At 33.0% G+C, this 22764-nt stretch overlaps 2 protein-coding genes across 2 annotated transcripts in view; both read right to left on the minus strand.

Moving 5' to 3' along the window:
* The window catches only part of LOC137648735 (CCR4-NOT transcription complex subunit 7-like), a 29925-nt gene extending 26988 nt beyond the window's left edge, over nucleotides 1-2937 (minus strand). The window contains exon 1 of the mRNA XM_068381804.1: nucleotides 2788-2937. The gene's annotated coding sequence lies outside the window, so the exon portion shown is untranslated. The remainder of the gene's footprint in view (nucleotides 1-2787) is intronic.
* The window catches only part of LOC137648736 (protein abrupt-like), a 322135-nt gene that overhangs the window by 247525 nt on the left and 51846 nt on the right, over nucleotides 1-22764 (minus strand). The gene's annotated exons all lie outside the window — the stretch shown is intronic.

Genomic DNA, 22764 nt, shown 5'->3' on the forward strand with positions numbered 1-22764 from the left:
TCGAAGTCTAACATGCACTTTATCTCTCCTATAGTTACTAAAATTTTCTGTATATGGAGTTTTTTTTTCAATTCAACAGCGTTTTAGCGGTGGAATAATGAACTAATCAGCGTTTACAGCAAATTGAAATGACCAAATCGTACCCCACTTGACCTGGGAAATTGATGAGGGGCTTTTTTTATCCAATCAGAATCCCATATTTCCAAAATTCAAACAGGGTAATGGGAGCATCAAGCATGGGTCAGACATCCTCATTGTTAACCCACGAGATGCAAAGATGGCAACATATCAGTGCGAAGATACTTGTGAATCTTTTTTCTAGTCGATTAGGTTAGGTTAGGTGGGGAAGTTTAGGATAGATTTTGTTCTTGCGTAGAGGTTCTGCAGAACGGATACAGTTTTTGTAGTACAGCAGCCACGTCTTACATACGGTTAGAAAATGGGAAGAAAATTTCTACTTTCTATGCATGCGGGAGGACGTGGCCGCAGATATACAAAGGCTCCCTGAGTACCTACAAACATACCATGAACACTTCTTATTTTCGTCATTACAACTATTGTACTATGGTAAATATATACAGACTAGCCAAGGTAGGATGCATGATTACAGAAATTCAAACATCATAATGGGGGCCAGAAGACCATTGAATATAGAGCTGTAACTAGTTACCTATAAGGTAACTATGAAATTATAGTTAAAAGGTTGGACATAAAGATGGAATAAATCAAGCAGAAAAGGAGGCAAGTGTAAAAGGGTGGCATAAAAATCAGGTAGGGGTAGAAGGAATGATGTGATAACCTTTTAGTAAAGCATTCAGGGGCCCAAGTGAGGTGCAACAACAGGTTAATAGGAGTGAATATATGATGACAGCCATGCTCCACAACTTCCATATTTTCAACCCTACCACTACAATACGGCAGTCTAAGTGGGGTGCATGGGGAGGGAGTGTTAGTTCCCCCGTCAGGTAGGTAGGTAAGGACCCGGTTTGTAGGTTAGGTTAGGTAGGGAAGTTTATGTTACATGGTGTTCTACGCACGTGTTCCTATCCGTTGTTATACAAAGGCTCCGATTAGTATAAAATACAATCATCATCATCTCCTCCTATGCCTATTGACGCAAAGGGCCTCAGTTGGATTTCGCCAGTCATCTCTATCTTGTATACATTAACTTCTAAAAATGAGTGCTTGCTAGTTTGGCATTTATCTCTGTACAATCAATGGGGGCTGAGGCATAACTTCTGTACTGACCGATTAAAATGTGAACACCATTTCACTACCTAAGACTATTGTTTACTTTTGGGAGACCAATTATAAGTTACTGCACATGCATTACTTGCATTTGCTTTTCCTAGCTGTTCAGCTGCTAGTATGATGCAATCATTACCTGACTTTTTTAACCAATTAAGAGCTTCTAAATATTCACACTAAAATTCACGGACATGGTTCTACAACAGCGAGACTACCGTCACAAGAAGACATCTTCAAAAGGAAAGTAGAGTACAATCTTATTTAAAATTTAATACAATTTCATCTATTATGCGATTATGTTGAAAATGCTCTGTTCAATATGTAACTATTGTCGTTCATCTAAAAGTCAAAAATACCCCCAAAATAATGACCGACATGATTGGCGTGTGGAAGCTCATCCATGTACCGCTCGCTAGAACAGGGGAGCAGGGAAATTGGATCCTTTGTATGTCAGCGGCCATTTCCTCCCTTGTGGATTAAAGATGGATATCAATGTGTCCTTAACTACCAGGGGGAGGGGGGGGGGGGGCTAATGGACCCATGCAACCCCCCCCTTACACTGCCATATTCTAAGTTAGCCGTAATCATACATGCAGGTGGCCGCTATCATACATACACCCCGGGAAATTATATTTGCGGGCAAAGCAAGCCACAGCAGAGCAAAATCCAACAGAGGGACGCGATATGAACTATAGGTAATTATAATACTTTAATTTCCAGCTATTTACAAACCAAATATTTTTCCAACTGGTTATCTTGTGTTTAATATGTATTTCTGAACATTATAATTGCTACAAATAACTTTTTTCGCGTTTCCCCGCACATAAACCCAGTTTCCAACAGGGATGCCCATAATTGTTTCTATAAGAGGTGGGGTAGGAAAATTCACATTTGCCACAACATTTATGGTCTGAAATGGACATAACACAATATAGCAAGTAGGAAAATATATGGTTCCTGTATCTAGCTAGAAATTAAAGTATCATATATTTACCCAAGGACATTACTAGCCCCTTCCGAGGCCTAGTCTAGGCTAGTCCAGCCCACGTCTAAAATACAATGTATGCAGTGACTTGGAAGGTACCTGAATGTCCAAATCAATTTGCAATTTTCGCATCACCTAATACCATAGAATTTGAGTTATATTAAAACATAAATACAGACCCCAATGCACAGGATCAGCCTCATTAGCTCAACTTAACTTGCCTATATTTGATAAAGTTGGGTCGGAAACTAAGCGAGAGCGATTTGCTAGGGTTGCTCAGCATTTCCACCTTAGAAGCCAACCAGTTTTGGCAAAGCCTAGCGGGTTTCCAACCACTATTTCCCACTTCTGGCAAACAACAGTGATACATACACACATCACGATGTTTACACTGACATCAAATGTCCAAATAAACGGCTAACATATCACTAAAATGGAAGCATAACACAAGCGGCTGACATAAAAGTTGTGACTTGCCATTCACGACCTTCGATAAAACTGTTCATTTCACTCGAAAATTAGCCGGCTCAGTAGTTCAAATGATGGTTTCTTACCTAAGAACAATATTTAGGACACCTCTGGATCTTTAATCGTCAGGAAAAATGTGAAGTTAATGGACGAGAAATCATTCAAACTGGTGAAGCTCTTGTTACTATACGCACAGCTGACGATGACGTCACGTAATGAAGAGGAAAAATGGGAATTTTGGGATTCACGTGGGACCTCTTTCGCTTGTCTTTGTGTCCTTTTGTGTTCTTGGTCAGGGAACTGTGATTATTTTGTTTCTCTTTTCACTCTAAAATCATCTAACAATTATACTTGATACATTAATATATAAAAAAAGAAATAGTTGATTCTTTGTATTTACAGAATCAAATTCTTGATGGAGTGCAATGCAAAATAACTTTTCCTCAAATTATATTTACAGCTGATAAATAAATGGTTGTAGCTTAGAGGGATATTAATAAAACTATATAAAACTTACACTAAGTAGCACACAGCTCTCGTTTTGTTGTTATTATCGTGTTACATATACTGTAGTACCGGGTAGCATCAAATACATATTCTATATTGAAAATACTTAGAATTTTGTAATGAAATCACTGTACAGAATATCGAAACAACCCAATTTAGTCAGTATAATATAGAATAATCCCTCGGTTTGTCAAAGTCATGAGTACTACTGCACTACATGGAGTAGAGTTAGGGCTATTCAATCATGAAACAATCCTAATTCATCATGAAGGAAACTTGTTATACAACAGATAAATTGGCTGAGGTTTTGACCAGTGGCATTCAAACAATTAAAATTGAATGAGAATATATCTAGACTTGTGGTGGAGAGGTGCGAACAATCTTTTAAGTTATTGGAACAAAGAGCTGGACCGTGGGGTTTAGAGCTTCTGTATATGCGACCCCATGATTTTACAATAAGCTCCCATTTGTCATTAAAAAGACTGACGATAAAAATATTTCAAAAAGTTGAAAACTACTTTATTCTGATAGTGATATGATAATGTGGATGTGAAAATTAAAACAGACTAAACTGTATAATTCTTCAAAATCAATACAGGCTTTAAGAGTGTAGACTACATTATCATCCAATCTTGCGGGTCCTAAAGAACGCCGAAGTTTATGTCAGGGTGGGACCAGATAAGCGATCAGCAGAAGAAGAAGGGGGGGGGGTTGGTTGGAAGCGGGGGAGGGGTAAAAGAAGCTGTGAACCTCGATTCACAAAGATATTGAATATAGCAATATACGCCTTTACCGTCCAAAACCATGATTTCGACAGAGAAATTCATTATTGATGAGTTCAGAAATGTCGCACATAATTACGCTGTCTTAAATAAACTTCCAAACTATTAACCGAAGAACGTAAAACGTATCAAATAATGAGGCCAGATTAATATTTTTTTTCCTCGTAAGATTGGATCATATTCATCTGAATAAACCCTCGCCGGATAATCATTTAAACACGAATACCATAGAAAAATAACAATGAGAATAAAATGTGAAATGTGGAAGAGTTTTCCCAGAGCTACGGGCCCACTTAGTAGGCCTAATTGTACATTTAAGAATGATGACAAATACAATATAATGAATTTAAGTAAGAAAAATATTGAAAGATGAACAAGATAGGAGAGGCCTATATGGTTATTTGGAGAATTGCCTTAATATTGTAGATGCGGGCAAAAAACATTCATGTCCAAAACGGAATTGGATACTAAAATATTTCAAAGGATATTTTTCTATGAGGAGCAAAGTTGTTCAAAGAAACAAAGATTATTATTATTATTATTATTATTATTATTATTATTATTATTATTATTATTATTATTATCATTATTATTATTATTATTAGCTACAGCTCTAGTTAGAACAGAAATATGCATAAGCCCTATAAGGGCTCCAATAGGGAAAATAGTCCAGTGAGGAAAATAAATAAGGAAACATAGTTAAGTGATTCTCATATTTTAAAGATATTTCTAAAGTTTCTACTTCACTTTAAACCTTTACAAATGTTAAACGTTGTTATGGTAAGCAACTCCAAAATCAAACCATTGTTCTCTAGTCATGGGTAGTGTCATAGCCTCTGTACCATAGTTTGCCACTGTCTTGGCTTAAGAGTTCTCTTGCTTGAGGGTATACTCAAGCACACTTCTGATCGTAAATCAGCCGGGTTGACCCTGGATTTCCCTAAGCACACTATCCTATCAGTTTCCTTATTTACTTTTCTCACTGGGCTATTTTTCCTGCTTGAGCCATTGGGCTTATAGCATCCTGCTTCTCCAACTAGGGTTATAGGTTAGCTAATAATAATGATAATAAATAATGATAACAATAAGATTATTTATAAAGCATATATGCCATAAGAAATTGTTTTGAAAAAAAAAATCAGTGTTTGTTTTAATCTGTATTTCAGATTCTTCATAACAGATAGCATGTTATTTGAGTGCAATACAAAAATGTTTGTGACGTCATCTTACAAAATTCATTCCATTAGATGGAAGTCAACTCGCATAACCACGTGTTGCTTATTTCCCATTGTCGTTTAGAGAGGAACCTTGAAGAGGCCTCTTCGGTTTTTAGTATTTTTCAATCTAATTATTTATTCATTTTGAAATGTCTGACAATACCTTACGTAGAAGTATCAGAAAGAATAATAGATGTCAAAACTACCTGATCTTTAAAATGTTCTGTCCAGGAATGTACTTATTCAATTCACGTATTTTTTTTTTTAGAGACAGTTACTCTTGTGTCACCTTTTTCCAACTGCATGCAAGTTATAGATCTCTAAAGAGCATTTTAGAATAAGATAAGTATTCTTTATATTATTTTCAAGTTAAGATTATCACATTCCACTGTTTCATCCATAAATTCAACAAGACATTTATAATTATAAAATTTTATGTAGATCAGTTTTTGAGGAGAGTTTTGCTACTTCCTTAAGAGATCATATAGGTGTCCGCAAGTGGAAAACAAAACTAAAAGAAAAAATAGAAGAAAAGAAAGAGAAATGACCAAGTTGGGGTTTGTATATTGTAATGATAGACAGAAGAGATTGCATAGGCGAGCTTAATACTAATAAGGAAGCTGTAATAGTAATGAAAACAAGGTTTATTGTGAGAGAAACAGGAATGAAAAGGAAAGACTTTGTGAGTTATGCAGAGAGGCAAATTATACAACAGAGGATTTATTTAGGGGTAAAGATTTTAAGAACATTAGAAGCAGTGGCATATAAGTTTTCTGATATATTAGACAGGCTCTGGAATTCAGAAATAAAAGTATGCAAGCTGTGCTCTCTGTGTAGGAGGTATCTAATGACAATCATATTTCTGCAGATTGCATAGCTTAGCAACTATACATCTAGTGGTGTGCCCACAATCATAGTATTGTGGAGTGAACAGTGGGAAACTTGGAAGCTCATAGTAGCCTTTCTTGCAGCATCCTCGCTTATGGCTTGGAAAATGAACAAGAAGGAAATGTAGTCTCTCCGGTATTAGGTAATAAATGTTACGCCTCAGTAGAAGCAACTTCCACAAATAATTGCTTAAATGTTTCAATAGATATTTATTAAGCAGCACCAAAGCAGAGAGTATTAAACCCTCCCAATTACGCACGAGAATGCAGCACGCGTTGCAGGGCTTGGGGTGGGGTGGGGTTGTCTGCCTATGATAACACGATATTTAAATCTTGCTATTATAGTATTTGATATCAAAATTTAGTGGAATACTGACTTTGTGGTACAACAAACTACTGTACTCCTATGGCTAGTCTAAGATAGCCTTATGCCTGTGTGAATGCTGGCTTGGACGATTAGCTCCTGGTAGGAGAAACACAATTTCTCTGAACAAGTTTACATTTTTAGTATGGAAGCCACTGTACCTGGGTATGTAAAAAAATAAATTTTATAGCTAGGTCAAATGACAATTCAAAAAAGAAAACACGAGAAAGGAAAATAGAAACAGAAATAGTATTAAAATAACTTCCCGGTAAAAGGACATTGCAAAAGTGAACAAATTTGTATTCCACATAATACTGTCCTTGATTGCCATTCATGAGCGGGTTTTAAACCGACTACTCTTACTATCTATGGGAGTCAGTACTGTTTTCAATTATCAGGGATTTATTCACGTTCACGAGTGGCATGTGGTCCCATGTGGTTCAAAGGGCTACAGAACAGGCTACTCTTCCTATTTTTCGTTATAACGATTCCATTTAACTTGATGTGAGCATATCATATGAAATGTGACGATTGCTGGGATACCATGGACTTCGGGGGGACTTAAGTTCTGTAAGAAGAAGAATTAATCCACGGGTGCCTAATAAAATACTTAATTTACTTTCTAAATAATAGTTATATAAACAAACAAATCTGTATGTATAAAAAAATATTTAGTCTTCTTTCGACTCAATCTAATCTGTAGCCAATCGGTAAGAACCTACTAATTTAGCTTGAATTAAATATTAGGGAAACTATTCCACTATTCTGAGCTTCGTTATCGTTTACATATTCATAAATTGAAATATCACTTAGTGTAATCTTGAATGAAAGGATGTATATGTACGTGTGTGTGCGTGTGTGCGTGAGGTTGTATAAACGACAATAAATGTCAGTAGGTGGAGTCATGGAGCAACGCGTTTCTGTTTTTTTTTTTTTTTCCTACCTTGAAACTATTTACCTCAATACAGAACCTGTGGTTGTGGTTAGCTCAGGTAATTTCTCAACAAAGTTGAAGAAAAGGAAGTACACACATGGCAATGTGTGTTCCAAAACAAAACAAAACAGAACATGTAGTAGAAAATACCCAATGGTTTTGGGTACGTTCAGTTAGCATTTTTTTTTTATTATTACTAAATTCACGTATATTGATTTGTTGAATATCATTACTCTTAAAAAGAATACTCTAAGGCTATAGTGTGTAATAAACGCCAATGATATAATTCAACAACAATTTATGCCAATGTCGGTCTATCATAGGCTTTGCATATAATGAGGAGTTCCCTGAACTCATGCCATTTTTTTTCTTTCACTTTTAAATGAGGGTTTTGGAACGTAAAATAAAAGTTAATTTAACTGAGAAAAGTATTCCCTTCAGCCAATTTCTAAATATACCACTCACTAGCCCAGTGGTTTCAAAGCGAGTGACGTGGTTTATGAAACTCAGGGGGCAAGTGTATTGTGTATCAAGTATGTGCAAATAATCGCAATTAAAACTAATTATATAGAATTAACCATCATGTTTGTGCTGAATTTGCTTGACCAAAATTATCCTCCGTGCTCATGTAATTATAGTGTCAGCATTTTTTTGTCATGATGTTTTTTCCTGCTCTCTATTCAAGTTTGGGGCTTTTAGAAAAAATCTTGAGCTGGTAATAACCAGCTCCCATCCAAAGCTTAATTGTTTTTCTCTGGTAAAGTAGAATATTCGTGCTAATTTATCTTTAAATAGACGTACATGTTTATCTCTTTTAACTACGACGTGCACTTACATTGTGAACCACGAGTGAGCATTAGTCTTCATATTGAAAGCAACAATAGAAAATGAAGATTTCTTCCAGAATTTATATGGAATAAGTGATATCATATTTCGAATAATGTTGTATAAGAATATGCATTGCATGCTTTTTACTTTTGAAGCTATGGACAACTTTAAAATAATTCACGGAATAAATTTTGCAATACGACAACATTGGGAAAATAATCGTAAATTTAAATATGTTAATATATACTCAGAAGCTTCATTGCATTTCTTTTATCCATTTAATTGCGAAGAGACAGATGTTCCATGATATAGTAGTAGCACATGTCGCAAGAAAAAATGAGCTATTTATGAAAATCGTAATCGTAATGTTTCCAGTACACTTTTTAGGAAAAAAACGGTAGCGAAACGTTTACGTCATTCTGGTAATGTTCACGCATGTGTTGTTCTCTTGAGTTATTATTTATTTTTCTATTGTTTGAATCTAAAATAGTAGCATAGATTATACAATTCACTATATAATTGTATATATAAATATACTCAAATATTAAAATCATGTAATATATCGGATTGAAAATATGAAAAAAACATATCCCCGTAATATGAAAAATATAAACACTACGGTGACAGCCTTTGACTTCGGGATTTGAGAGGGAAAAAGTCGTCCTGATATCCATCAGTTTTTTTCTTTATTGTGCAACAATTGAGCTTTAACTACCTGACGTTCCTGTCCATGAACTTCACATGGTGAATATTCCGTCATGGGGAATCCACGAGACTTGAATTATTAATGCCAGCAGACGTATAAGTTGAATCAAGAATATCGAGGGCCTTGTGGAACTGCTGATAATATCAGGTAATATAGCACAACCATAAGCAACTTCCTGTATGCATGTTTACTTAGGTTGCAATATTAAGTAATAAAAACCCCGGTAAGTTTTGTATAATTGTTCCTTCATGTTTTCAAGCGTGTGATATAGTGCAACATTACTTGGTAGGTAAATTTTTAAGACTAATTTGCAGTCATTTCAACGTCGGTCTTATCATAATCTTCCGAAGTGATGAAGAAGCTAGGCCGTTTTTTCATAAAGCTGATGGTAAATATCTGGAACTGATATCGATTCTAGTCATGCATGATAAACTGGTTACCCATCTGTGAAATTTTTGTTTAGTGTCATTAGTTAGTTAAATTATGGAAGACAGTGAGACTAGGACAACATTTTCAGATACCATTACAATAATGCAGTAGCCTGTCTCTCTGTATAGATAGACAGATACATTTACTGTTTACGATTACGACGATTCCTCCGATCTAAAATGATATCGACTACAATTGTTTGGTTAACTAGCTCAGTCTGTAGTTTAAATGGGCTTATTACTAAAAAATTATAACCATCAGAACACCTCATGCATTACTCTATAGATCTTGCCTCACACCATTCTCTGTAGGCATTACTTTTGTAACAAGTCCTTGCAGCGCCTTCATCCACTGTTTGAATTACGGTTTTAGTCTTCTCCATAAGCCTATCTCTTCCCACGTTTTTCCAGCTTAGGCCTACTGTCCAGTATGTTGCAACCGTTTCTCCTAGCTGTCATACGTTGCTAATCATATTACAGTTTATACAAAGTCTCAAATATAAGGTAATATTTATAGGAAACCGCTGTCGTTTACCCCCGACTCCAAAGTTTAGTGCAAGTTTCTATTTATTAAATCATAATTTAGAGTAGTCATAACTATAGCCCTATCGACTCCTTCATGACAATCCTGACATTCTCTGGAGTGCTTAAAGGCCTACTTTTCTGTTCACCCTTTGCTGTGGATTATCTCGTCTTTTGTCTTACCGTACTTCCAAGGTCGCAGAAGTTCTACTATTTGGTAGCAACTTTTACGTAGCTAGATGAATAGAGAACTTGGCATAAATAAATGTAGGTTCAAGAAATGAAATTATCGACAGCTATTTTATTTATCTTTTATGCATAGTATATACTTCTGCTTGTATGCCATAATCGATGAGAAATTTATTTGTTTTATATTTTTCTTAAGGGTTTGTCAAAACAAATAGATTATTTGGGTGATGTATATATTATCATATTGATAATAATTCAGAAAAATTTTTTTTTTTTTTTGGGGGGGGGTTACCTACACGGAGGCCAATTAAGTGATATCATTTCCCAGTATAGGTCAAATCCCAGTCAAGGGAAAATAGGTTTAGTCGAGGCAAGGGTCATGCCACGTGTATGACCTGAGGTCAGCTTAACACAAATTGACAAGGCTCTAAAATTTTTCTACCACGTTTAGAAGAAACGTTTAGTTTCATTGTTGGTAGAAGCTAAGAATATAAGAGGGCGTTTAATAATTGGCAAAAGACATAATCGTAAACCAAATATATGTGTTACACATCTTTTACTGGCTTCATATACCATACATAGGGAAATACTTAATTTGGCAACGCCGGTCCCCGCCCAAGCCCTACCAACTAGCCATCAAAGAACCGAGAGTTATAGCTTATCCGTAGGCCTACCCACCCACCCTCTCAACACAAAGGTTTAAAATGTAAGCATCAATGGCTTCTTGCTATCTTTACTGTTTTACTAATTGGAAAATGATGTCATATGTTGACGTTTTTTCACTAACATGAAAATATCTTTTTCAATGAGTTTGATGCTGACGGAAACCTAACAATAATCTGGCAATATACCTGAGAATAAAAATATAGTATATATCATATATATAAATATATGTATATTATATATATATATATATATATATATATATATATATATATATATATATATATATATATATATATATATATATATATATATATATAAAAATATAAATATATATATATATATATATATAAAAATATAAATATATATATATATATATATATATATATATATATATATATATATATATATATATATATATATATATATATATATATATATATATATGTAGAAATCACGAAAGCTGACACGTGATGAATATGAAATGCATTATGGCCACGAAATGATGAATAATATATATATATATATATATATATATATATATATATATATATATATATATATATATATATATATATATATATATATATATATATATATATATACGCAACTGTCTTATAGCCAGACATTTTTTAAACATTTTGAAAAAGATAATTTTTGTGTATACCAAAAGTACTATGGAATGGTAGTCTATTATCTGTTTATTTTACTTTTGTTTTCCCAAAGTAGCTATCTTTAGCGAGATTTGTAGATCTAAAACTGATTTCCCGAGAGGACAGGATTGTAAAGTAAAAGCACGGCTGGCTGAGATCAGACTCAGAGAGACTCGTCTGTTTTTGTTTTCGGTAGCATTAAGCCTCTTATATAGGTCTAGGCCCTCCTCAGTCTAGGCATATCCCTAGACCATGAGGTGCCCCTTTTCGTAGCCTAAGGACATTTGAACTGCCACCTTCATGTTTTCGTCCATTTAAGGGATTATAAGATCAAGAAGTGATAAGCTGGGACTTCCCGAAGGAGCGGTTACTACAGCCACCCAATTAACAGAAGTCTAGTTTTGCTCATTCCTGGAAGCGCTTGTCGAATGCGATAAATTCAAACCGATTTTTACGCACACACACACACACACACACACACACACACATATATATATATATATATATATATATATATATATATATATATATATATATGTGTGTGTGTGTATAAAGGTATTATATGTATATATATATATATATATATATATATATATATATATATATATATATATATATATATATGTATATATATATATATATATATATATATATATATATATATATATATATATATATATATATATATGTGTGTGTGTGTGTGTGTATATATAAAGGTATTATATGTATATATATATATATATATATATATATATATATATATATATATATATATATATATATATATATATATATGTGTGTGTGTATATATATATAAAGGTATTATATATATATATATATATATATATATATATATATATATATATATATATATATATATATATATATATATATATATATATATATGTGTGTGTGTGTGTGTGTGTGTGTATATATAAAGGTATTATATATATATATATATATATATATATATATATATATATATATATATATATATATATATATATATGTGTGTGTGTGTGTGTGTGTGTGTGTATATATATAAAGGTATTATATATATATATATATATATATATATATATATATATATATATATATATATATGTGTGTGTGTGTATATGTGTGTATATATAAAGGTATTATATATGTATATATATATATATATATATATATATATATATATATATATATATATATATACAGTACATTATATACATTATATATATACATACATATATATATATATATATATATATATATATATATATATATATATACACATTCTATATATACATTATGTATATATATGTATATATATGTATATACATTATATATACATTATATATATACATATATATATACATTATATATACATATATATATACATTATATATATACATATATATACATTATATATATACATATATATATATATATATATATATATATATATATATATATATATATATATATATATATATATATATATATATATATATATATATATATATACATACGTGATGCTCAGAAGCAAAAGAACCACAGGGAAAATGAAAAGCTTCGCGATAGTTCTTCAGTACTATAGTCAACCCAAGGCCAATATAGAGCAGGTCAGGCGGTGAGGAGATTAACAGTGACTCACGTCTCTCAGCGGGCCTCAAATCACCCCCAGGCGGTCAAAACAAACGACGATCTTGTCTTTCGGGCCTCATCTCTGGGCAGATGACCCGCTAATTTGCCTCGGGCATTTCTCTCCGCCCGACCTCCTCTATATTGGCCTTGAGTCAACCCATTTTTGGAGTCACTCGGAGCCCGTTAGCGGCTATGCCAATTCTCTCGGGTCATTTTCAAAGCACCCCTGGCCTGACCGCTTTAATCTATGGGCGAGCCAAGAAAAGGGTCCTTTAATAAGTCATGAACCCGGATTTTAACGGTCTAAGAATATAATCCTTTAATTTGATACCCTCTCTAAATTGCTTCCTTCGCTCTTTTCGTTTTCAACCACGTGGAGATAACAAAGTTGAAACTCTTAGAAATAACAAAGAGCATGATTGTTATAAAAAAAGACTATCACACTAACAGAAATAATCTTAATTTTGATATCAGATAAATTCATTATTCAATTCTAATTGATTATTAAAAGACAGGATCCTTTACAAATGATTTAATTAACCAAGTTCAATATAGTATATTTACATTGGTGATTGTATTTTTTTTTCATTTATTTAATTTATAGACAAAACTTTTGTACAACAAAGGTTATCAAACGCGGTTATGGCGACTCTTCGTCAGATGAAGTTAGTTATATCACAGAATATTCAATTAATTCGCTAATACAGACGTCATTTTTCAGGATTTCCTTTATTATATCAGTGTGCTTAATAGCCTTGACCCAATTTTCATTGCAAATCTGAAACAAGGTCGTTTTTTATATGTTGGTTGCATCTGTGAGACGTTTGATTGTTTGGTCAATTCCAAATTTAACAGTTTCATTATCCGGAAGCTAATTTGACCAAATGTCTCGGTGAACTGACCCAGTGAAGATGTGGCACGTGAATGCCATATCGCAAATATTTCCTATCTTTATTTTCCCTGTGGTTCTTTTTCATACATACATGTATACATATATACATACATAACCAGAAGCTAATATCATAAATGAATTCCAGTGGACTTACAATCCCAAAGGTGGAATTCGATATTAATGCCATTGTGATTTATATTTACATTGATTAAAATCACGAGTATTAGTGATTATATATTCATAGTAAATAACCACGTGCTGCAAACTCCCTGGTGAGCTATCATGTTGGAGAAAGGTTTATTTCACACACACACACACACACACACACACACACACACACATACATATATATATATATATATATATATATATATATATATATATATATATATATATATGAAATAAACCTTTCTCCAACATGATAGCTCACCAGGGAGTTTGCCGCACGTGGTTATTTACTATGAATATATAATCACTAATACTCGTGATTTTAATCAATGTAAATATAAATCACAATGGCATTTAATATCGAATATATATATATATATATATATATATATATATATATATATATATATATATATATATATATATATATATATATATATATATATATATATATATATATATAAATTTATCAGTTCAACGAAATACGTTAAGCAATGTTGTTCCTAATTACAAAACCATAGGTGGAGCAAATTTTGGAATTTCAAAGTGTAGTTATCAAGCTAATATCAAATATGGGGTGCTGAAATAACCTCTCATTAAAGAAATAAATGAAAACTTAGATATTTAGAAAAAATATCCAAAGTTCATTAAATATCTGCGTAATTTACAAAATGATTAATAATCTTCGGTATATTTAAAAAAAAAAAAACTTGCGGTATCGTATAATAGTTCTTTCTTTTTATTTAGATTTTTACTCGAACTCCCGACTCACTGATTGCAAGACAGGGACGACAGGCTGGCCCAAAAGGCGGACATAAATTATTAAATTTATTTTGAGATTGCATATACATACAATTATATTTGATAACACAATTATTGCATTGACAATTAAATTCCATAGTGAACAAAAAAAAAAAAAAAACTCAAATTGCATCAACGTAAGTGCTCAAACTTTTCCATTATAATTTACACAGCTTTGAAGTCTGCCCTTAAACCTTCGTCAAAATTATTGTAAGAAAACACTAAATTTAAATAATTATATTTATAAAATTATCGATAAAATAGCACCATTTGGATCTACCTATGTTTCCTGAGGATGCCAGAAAACTCAATCAAACAGTACTTCTAGAACCTTAAAGGGTGTGAATGGAATTGATTCGGTACGTGATCTCACACGCGTGTTATTAACTAAGATAAATTTGAAATTAATTTACTTTGAATAACTAATTACGTGCTGAATTAAAATGCGTTAGAATTATGAGTAAAATGGTAAATTGTATTAACACAGGCGAGTTATGAAGTCACGAATTGCGCGAATATAAAAAAAAATACGCTAAGATACATTGATACGCAATTTTCCGTATACAGTATTTATGATAAATAAAATAACCCACAATGTATGAAAAAATTAAATTTATTAAGCTTTCGAAGAGACCATTTCCCTTCCTCTTCAAAAGAGGAGGAAAACCAATAAATATATTTTTTTACATTGTGGGTTATTTTATTCACGTTAAGATATTTAAAAAAAAAAACTTATAAAGCAAGTCAGATTATAATTCGTCTCTCTAATGAGAGTGGATTCACTAAATTTATATCATTCTACTGTACCTCAGTTCCCGCCTTCTTCCTGATGAACCTCTAACTTGTACACAATTGACACAGACTTCCTGGTCCACTTCACTCTGTGGAAATGCACCCTGTCTGTGAGTCTGTCGCACTGTAGTCTGTAGCACAATCTGTTGTGGCCGCCCAGACGACTTCTGACTCACTGTATAGAGAACTCGTGTCAGGTCATGTTCATCGACTTCAAGGTCAGAGAACTTAGACACGTGACATCCAAGCTGAGTGAGACGGATAAAGCGTAGCCTCTTTATGACAGATGTCTGTCCCCCTTTTTGCTAATCTCACAGGATTAATCCCCCCTCCCCCCCCCTCTCTCTCTCTCTCTCTCTCTCTCTCTCTCTCTCTCTCTCTCTCTCTCTCTCCTCTCTTTTCAAGGTCTATATATGTAGACTCTCTCTCTCTCTCTCTCTCTCTCTCTCTCTCTCTCTCTCTCTCTCTCTCTCTCTCTCTCTCTCTCTCTCTCTCTCTCTCTCTCTTTTCTGGTATTCTTGCTGCGAATATATATATTTCATAAGGTATTGTTTTCATTTACTGGTATATAATGATAACTGGAACCAAGCCATTTTTTTTTTTCAAAATTATAATCCCAGGCTATTTGCTAGTTTTATCTTACCGTCTTAACAAGGAGTCCTTGTATCTTAATAAGATTCTGATAGAAGATAAGTTTGAAATCTGATTGACCAGTACATCTTGGAAGTCCAAACGGTAAATTTATCAGGGAAAGATCAGTGAGCCATATTTAATCCCCTTAATGGTTAACTTCATCGACTCCTACTCGTGATCTCAGTCCAAATTCCTGGAGAACAGTACACAGTGTGTGCAAATATTTCACAAAGATGAACCGCGACCCTTTTACTGATGTAACCAAAGCATGTATCCGCACGTCTGATGCCACAAATGTCCATGAAAGTACAGTACGTCGAATAATCAAAGAGGAACGAGTCACGCAAGAAGAATATGGACACCCTAAATTTCAAGAAAGAACAAAGCATCATCATCGTACTGACTGCTCTAGACTATTTCGACAATTGTCTGTGAAGAAGAACAATGTTAAACTTTTATCACGAAAATCCCCTCTCTTGAAAAAATACTGGTGGTAGTTAAAGAAAACATTGTATTCAATGGATGCAAAGAATCTCTACGAAAAGTGCTACACGAGAGAGAGAGAGAGAGAGAGAGAGAGAGAGAGAGAGAGAGAGAGAGAGAGAGAGAGAGAGAGAGAGAGAGAGAGAGAGAAGATTAAATTGACTTTTCCTTGAAGAAATCCTAATCTTATAAGCCGAAAGACCATTGATTGACGAATTTGACCCGAACACTATAAACACAGATATGTCGGTAGTGAGAGACTGGTATCTACCCAGGGAAAGGCAATTAACAGATTTAAAAGGACTTGTCTTTAAAGAACCCCTTTCCAGGTTCTTTATAAGTATTGTTTATGCTTGGTTGTCCGTTTTCAATATATATCAGTAGAACTTCAAGAGTTCAAAACTTACAGCAAATGTGTTTATGTTGAACAGGCTAACATAAGTCCTTTTATATTTTATATATGAAATATCTGTTTTAATGTTGGTATTGATCTTGAAATATTTTATATTAATATTTCATTACTTGTTATATAGTGTATTTATTTCCTTGTATCCTTTCCTCTCTGGTATATTCCCTGTTGGAGCCCTTGGGCTTATAGCATTTTGCTTTTCAAACTATAGTGCTCCCAAACGAAAGTGGCAGTCGAACGACAGTTCTTCTTAATATTTCGTATAGATTTCAAATAATTTCATACTTTCACGACCTCTCGGTGAGGATACAAGAAAACAATTTGCCCAGCTTGACATTTGCGTATTAACTGATTTAGCGAGTCGGACTAATCCTGTTCTTCTCTGAGAATGGGTGACCTCTAAATCTTAATCTTTTGATTGTTTGTGGGTTTTTACTACCTACAGAGTTTTTCAGTACACTGGAATTTTTTGTAATCCTTTTAAACACATACACACAAACACGCACACATACAAATATATATGTATATATATATATATATATATATATATATATATATATATATATATATATATATATATATATATATATATATATATATACACATATATGAATATATATCACAAGCACAAGCCACACACACACACACACACACACACACACATATATATATATATATATATATATATATATATATATATATATATATATATATATATATATATATATATATATATATATATATGCACACACACACACACACACACACACATATATATATATATATATATATATATATATATATATATATATATATATATATATATATATATATATATATGATGCCGTATATCATATTCACTCAGATAAAGATATGAAATTAATAAAGGCATGTGCGCCTTGTTTTTAGATGCATTAAAGACTTTTAATCTATTCCAATTTCTTTTCCATTGGCCACCTGGGAGAAATAGCCGAAAAGGGAACTATATCCGGGATAATGACCGACGGAACTGCCCCACCTTTAAGACCTTAATCCATCCTCTGCTTTAGGGCTTCTCCAGATAAAATGACCGAAATATTCAAGATTCGATGCGAAAAAATAAGCTCTCAGCTGCCACTTTCGTTTGGGAGCACTATAGGGTTGTAGCTTGATTAGTAATACACACACACACACACACACACACACACACACACACATATATATATATATATATATATATATATATATATATATATATATATATATATATATATATATATATATATATATATATATATATATAGTTTGCCTTCAGAAAAAAACACTATAAGCAAGCTATTATTTTAAAGATGATGTTATTTAGCCGATCTTGTGCCATCAAGTACAGATGTAAAGAAAGGGTGAAGGGAAATAGGAGACTTGCTCCTACAGTATAAATCTGTTAATCTCTTAATCTGCCTTTATTGTTGTTTTCAAAGGTATTTCCTTCAGGGGAAAATGACCCAGGTGTTCATGCTTGGACAGGATACCTTTTGTCAAAGAGCTCTTCTCAGCGGGGGGAGTTCGTGTATGTAGCCCCACCCATCACCTATACTATCTCTCTGTTTGGTTACTCGTCGCGCAGTATTGGTGCGATATGGTGCATTTCCTCAGAATAAGACTTATCACTAAGTTAAATCTGAATATGACGACCGAAAAAAAAGCCTTTGGCTCAAGAAGTATCGAAAAAAAAATCGAACTCCAAACTTTTAAGACGCACATAAAATTTCTCACCTTAATAATGACATATTAAAAGTAGCAGCAACACGGTCCAAGTACCCACAGTGAGTAGCACCAACCACATACTACAAGCTGTGATGGCATCTCAGATTATTTGTGGAAGAGCATACGGGTTCAAAGGTCAGATGCTCAAAGCTGTAGCGATTAAGGAGACCAACAACATGAAACTATCTTAAATAAACATGACCGTATCTTTGAAGATTTTGCTTCAAAACAGATAAACGTTTCTCTTTCTCTTCCTACTGCTAAACCTCTAATTGCTTGTGATTTCAAAATATTTGTGTTAAAAGTCTTCCAGTGTCCAGTACCACCAAAACTTTCATTATGCTCTTTTATTACCCCTATGGTTCATATATTTAGGCATTTTCGTTTCCACAGGTAGACACACACACACACACACACACACACACACACACACACACATATATATATATATATATATATATATATATATATATATATATATATATATATATATATATATATATATATATATATACACACACATATATATGTGTGTGTGTTTGCATGTTTGTATGTAGGTCTATGTATACAACAGCAACAACAAATACAGCCGTTTCAAGTCCACTACAGGACAAAGGCCTTAAACATGCCCTTATTCATGTCTGGGGTTTGGCAAGTTTCCATCACCACGCTGGCCAACTGCGAATTTGCGATGCTGGGAGATATAATAGTAAGACCAGAATGAAGTGACAGTTCATAAGCGCTCGCACCCAAAATGTATCGAGTTAAAGTAAAATTGTTTTGATCATTTAGCTCCAAGAAAGAGGCTTTGTTTTGGAACGTGTCTGAAGTCCAAACATGCAAAATCTTTGCGTCTTGAAGACCTGGGCAGTCGTTCTTTGATAGGGTACCGATAATCCTGGGTTTTTCTTTCATATGTCATAGGAGGATGAGTTTATGAGAACCTCTTTGAAGGGTTGTAGCGGGTACTTTTACCCGCAAGCTTCTTAAATGTTTAACAAGTTAGTATATTCAAGATAGTTTTCGTAGAAACTATTTATATTTATTCATTAGCCCATATATATATATATATATATATATATATATATATATATATATATATATATATATATATATATATATATATATATATGCGCGTGTGTGCGTATATATATGTATGTTTTTTGTGTGCGTAGTAATCACTATAACTGACACGAGATGGGCATGAAATTACGTATTATAACCATGAAAGGAAAAATGAAAAGACTTGATTGGAGTTAGTGCTTTCTTTCATGAGGAATATCAACAAACTCAACGATGAGAATACATATCAGGGTTCCTAATGTATTGGACCAAAATATCGTACCATACCTCTTCAATATATTTTTTTTTTTTATGAGCACTATCGCACATTTTTCTTTTTATATTATAGCTGCATTTCATCTACGACAATATATCCCTATATCTATTAATGTAAGGCTAAAAAAAGAAAATCGTGATATTCCTATTTATTGCTAATAATGACCAAAAAATGGAACAAAATGACAACTTTGCTGTAGGCTGTACAAAGTAGCACATTTAGTACATCAGTGATAATTATTATTGTAATTATATATCACTAATGTAAATGTAGCGGAGTTAGAACTGTCGGAAAATCCTATAGATATGTATAATTTGTATTTGTTTTGATGTACAAAATCTTCGATAGAGGAGAGAGAAATTGATGAAATTAAATTAAATTAATAACAAACAGTAGCGCCATAGTGTTTGATGCATACATGCAAATGAAACAAATAAAACATAACTTCAATTATTATTTGAAGAGGAAATTCCAAGTATATGAATAGTAGTATTATCTCTATAACATGATGTCCTTCTTCTGTTGTTTTCTGTGATAGCATGCTATTTGGAGTCCGGTGAAAAGCTCCTCCCACTGAGTTTAGCTCTCGACTTTCTTATCCTACCGTCCTTGGTACAGGATTGGGATTTAGGACCAATCTTTAGATTTTATCTCACAGTACTTGATGAAATCTATATTTTTACGTCTGCTTTTATCACTCTCGTAGCCCACCGACTATTTCCTTTCACATTTTTTATTTCTACTCATTTTGAGCTTTACTTATTTCCTGGCGGTAAATGGCATTAGATGCCTTATGATAACCTTGAATCTACTAATTCCTATAAGTTATCGAAAAGATTCAAATTATTGTAAAAATTTCAGAAATTAACTTACATATATCGGGAATTATCCTATACCGTACCCACGTTATAGTTTATCACATATAGGGTCAAATTATCGCACTCGTACGATAATTATCGTACGTCTGGGAACCCTGATACGTAAACAAAGATATCGTATTTATACAGAAGGGGATCCCACAGCTTCAGTTTCCCAATAATTCCAGAAAAGTCAGATTTAGATAAGAGTATAGTACCAATTTAACGGAAAACAGACCAGGGCTTTACAAGAGATTTAAATGGATTCAACAACATTCCTTTGGGTATAGTCATTTACTGGGATTATTTTACTCGTCTCTGACCATCCAATTCTGTGACTTGACCCTAACCAGTGGGAGGCCGAGGAATTATTAAGAGAACTCATAGAGACGGCCACCTGATGCTGTTTAATTCTAGCTGAAATACCTTTGGATGTTTAGCCGACGTAGAATTATAATTACAATCTGAACAAGATATACTATATTCAATTTTTTTTAGCGAGGTATATTTGCACAGACTCGCAGGGGTGCCCTTTTAGCTCGGAAAATTTCCTAATAGCTGATTGGTCAGAAGTAATTTTGTCCGAATACTATCATTGTTTTCAAATGAATACCAACCAAGTAATGTGAATCAAAACTTATTTACTAATCTAAATTTGTCCCTTAGATATAGGTTCTGTCAATAACTAATGTTAAATAAATAGATATATTATAAAGCATCGTGACGGTAAATGTAAATTTAATAACAACACCTGCCGAAGTCAAGGACAGGAGCTTGTTTTCGGATGCACGCTGCATAATTTTGTTACTCTTCACATATTTCAACATAAATTGAGACAAATTACTCTAAGAAAAAAAAAACATGTTATTATAAACTTACTTTGAATACCAGAATCTAGTAAAAACGTGGAATTGATAAAATTAACTCAAGGTAAAAATTGCGGTTCGGTTAAAGCAAGACTCGCGTAGAGTGGGTCCTGGGTAAAAAGAGAAGGGGAGGGAGATTGTAACTCGTCGATGAAATTATGAATTCGTTTAATTGTGGTTGTTATGCACTTTATGCAACACTACAGTATCCTTAACCGAAAATATTGCTATTCATTTTCTCTAACTGGACACTATAGAATATTTTCTTAGCTTTATTCATACAGTTTTCTAGATTATATTTGGGATATCAGAGATTAGTTGCCATTTCTTCAGTTTTAGTGAACTCATCCTCTATGTACTCAGTGATACATATTCTAAGTGCTCTAAGGTACATGGAGGAAACAATCCTAATACTTTATATCTTTACAGTGGCCAGAGTAGAAGTGTACATATGAAAAGTTATTGTTAGGCTTCCTATATATGGAAAACTTAAATTTATCTGTGTCTAACTATAAAAACGTCTAATAATGGGGTACTGTTATTTTCTTCATTTTCTACAGTAAATTTTATGAATGGTACCAATGAATTAATGATTGAAACGAATCCCTCAAGATTAAAAGTTTCTTATAGATAACCTAAAACATCGTCAACATAACGATACCAAACAATTTGGGAGGACCTCACTAAAGGAATTATTCTAGATTAAAGGAAAACTCCTTATATATGTTGGATAAAAGAGAGGATTTTGGATATCCTGCTGATCGCTCA

Source organism: Palaemon carinicauda, chromosome 10, assembly GCF_036898095.1.
Source record: "Palaemon carinicauda isolate YSFRI2023 chromosome 10, ASM3689809v2, whole genome shotgun sequence".
Taxonomy (NCBI): Eukaryota; Metazoa; Arthropoda; class Malacostraca; order Decapoda; family Palaemonidae; genus Palaemon; species Palaemon carinicauda.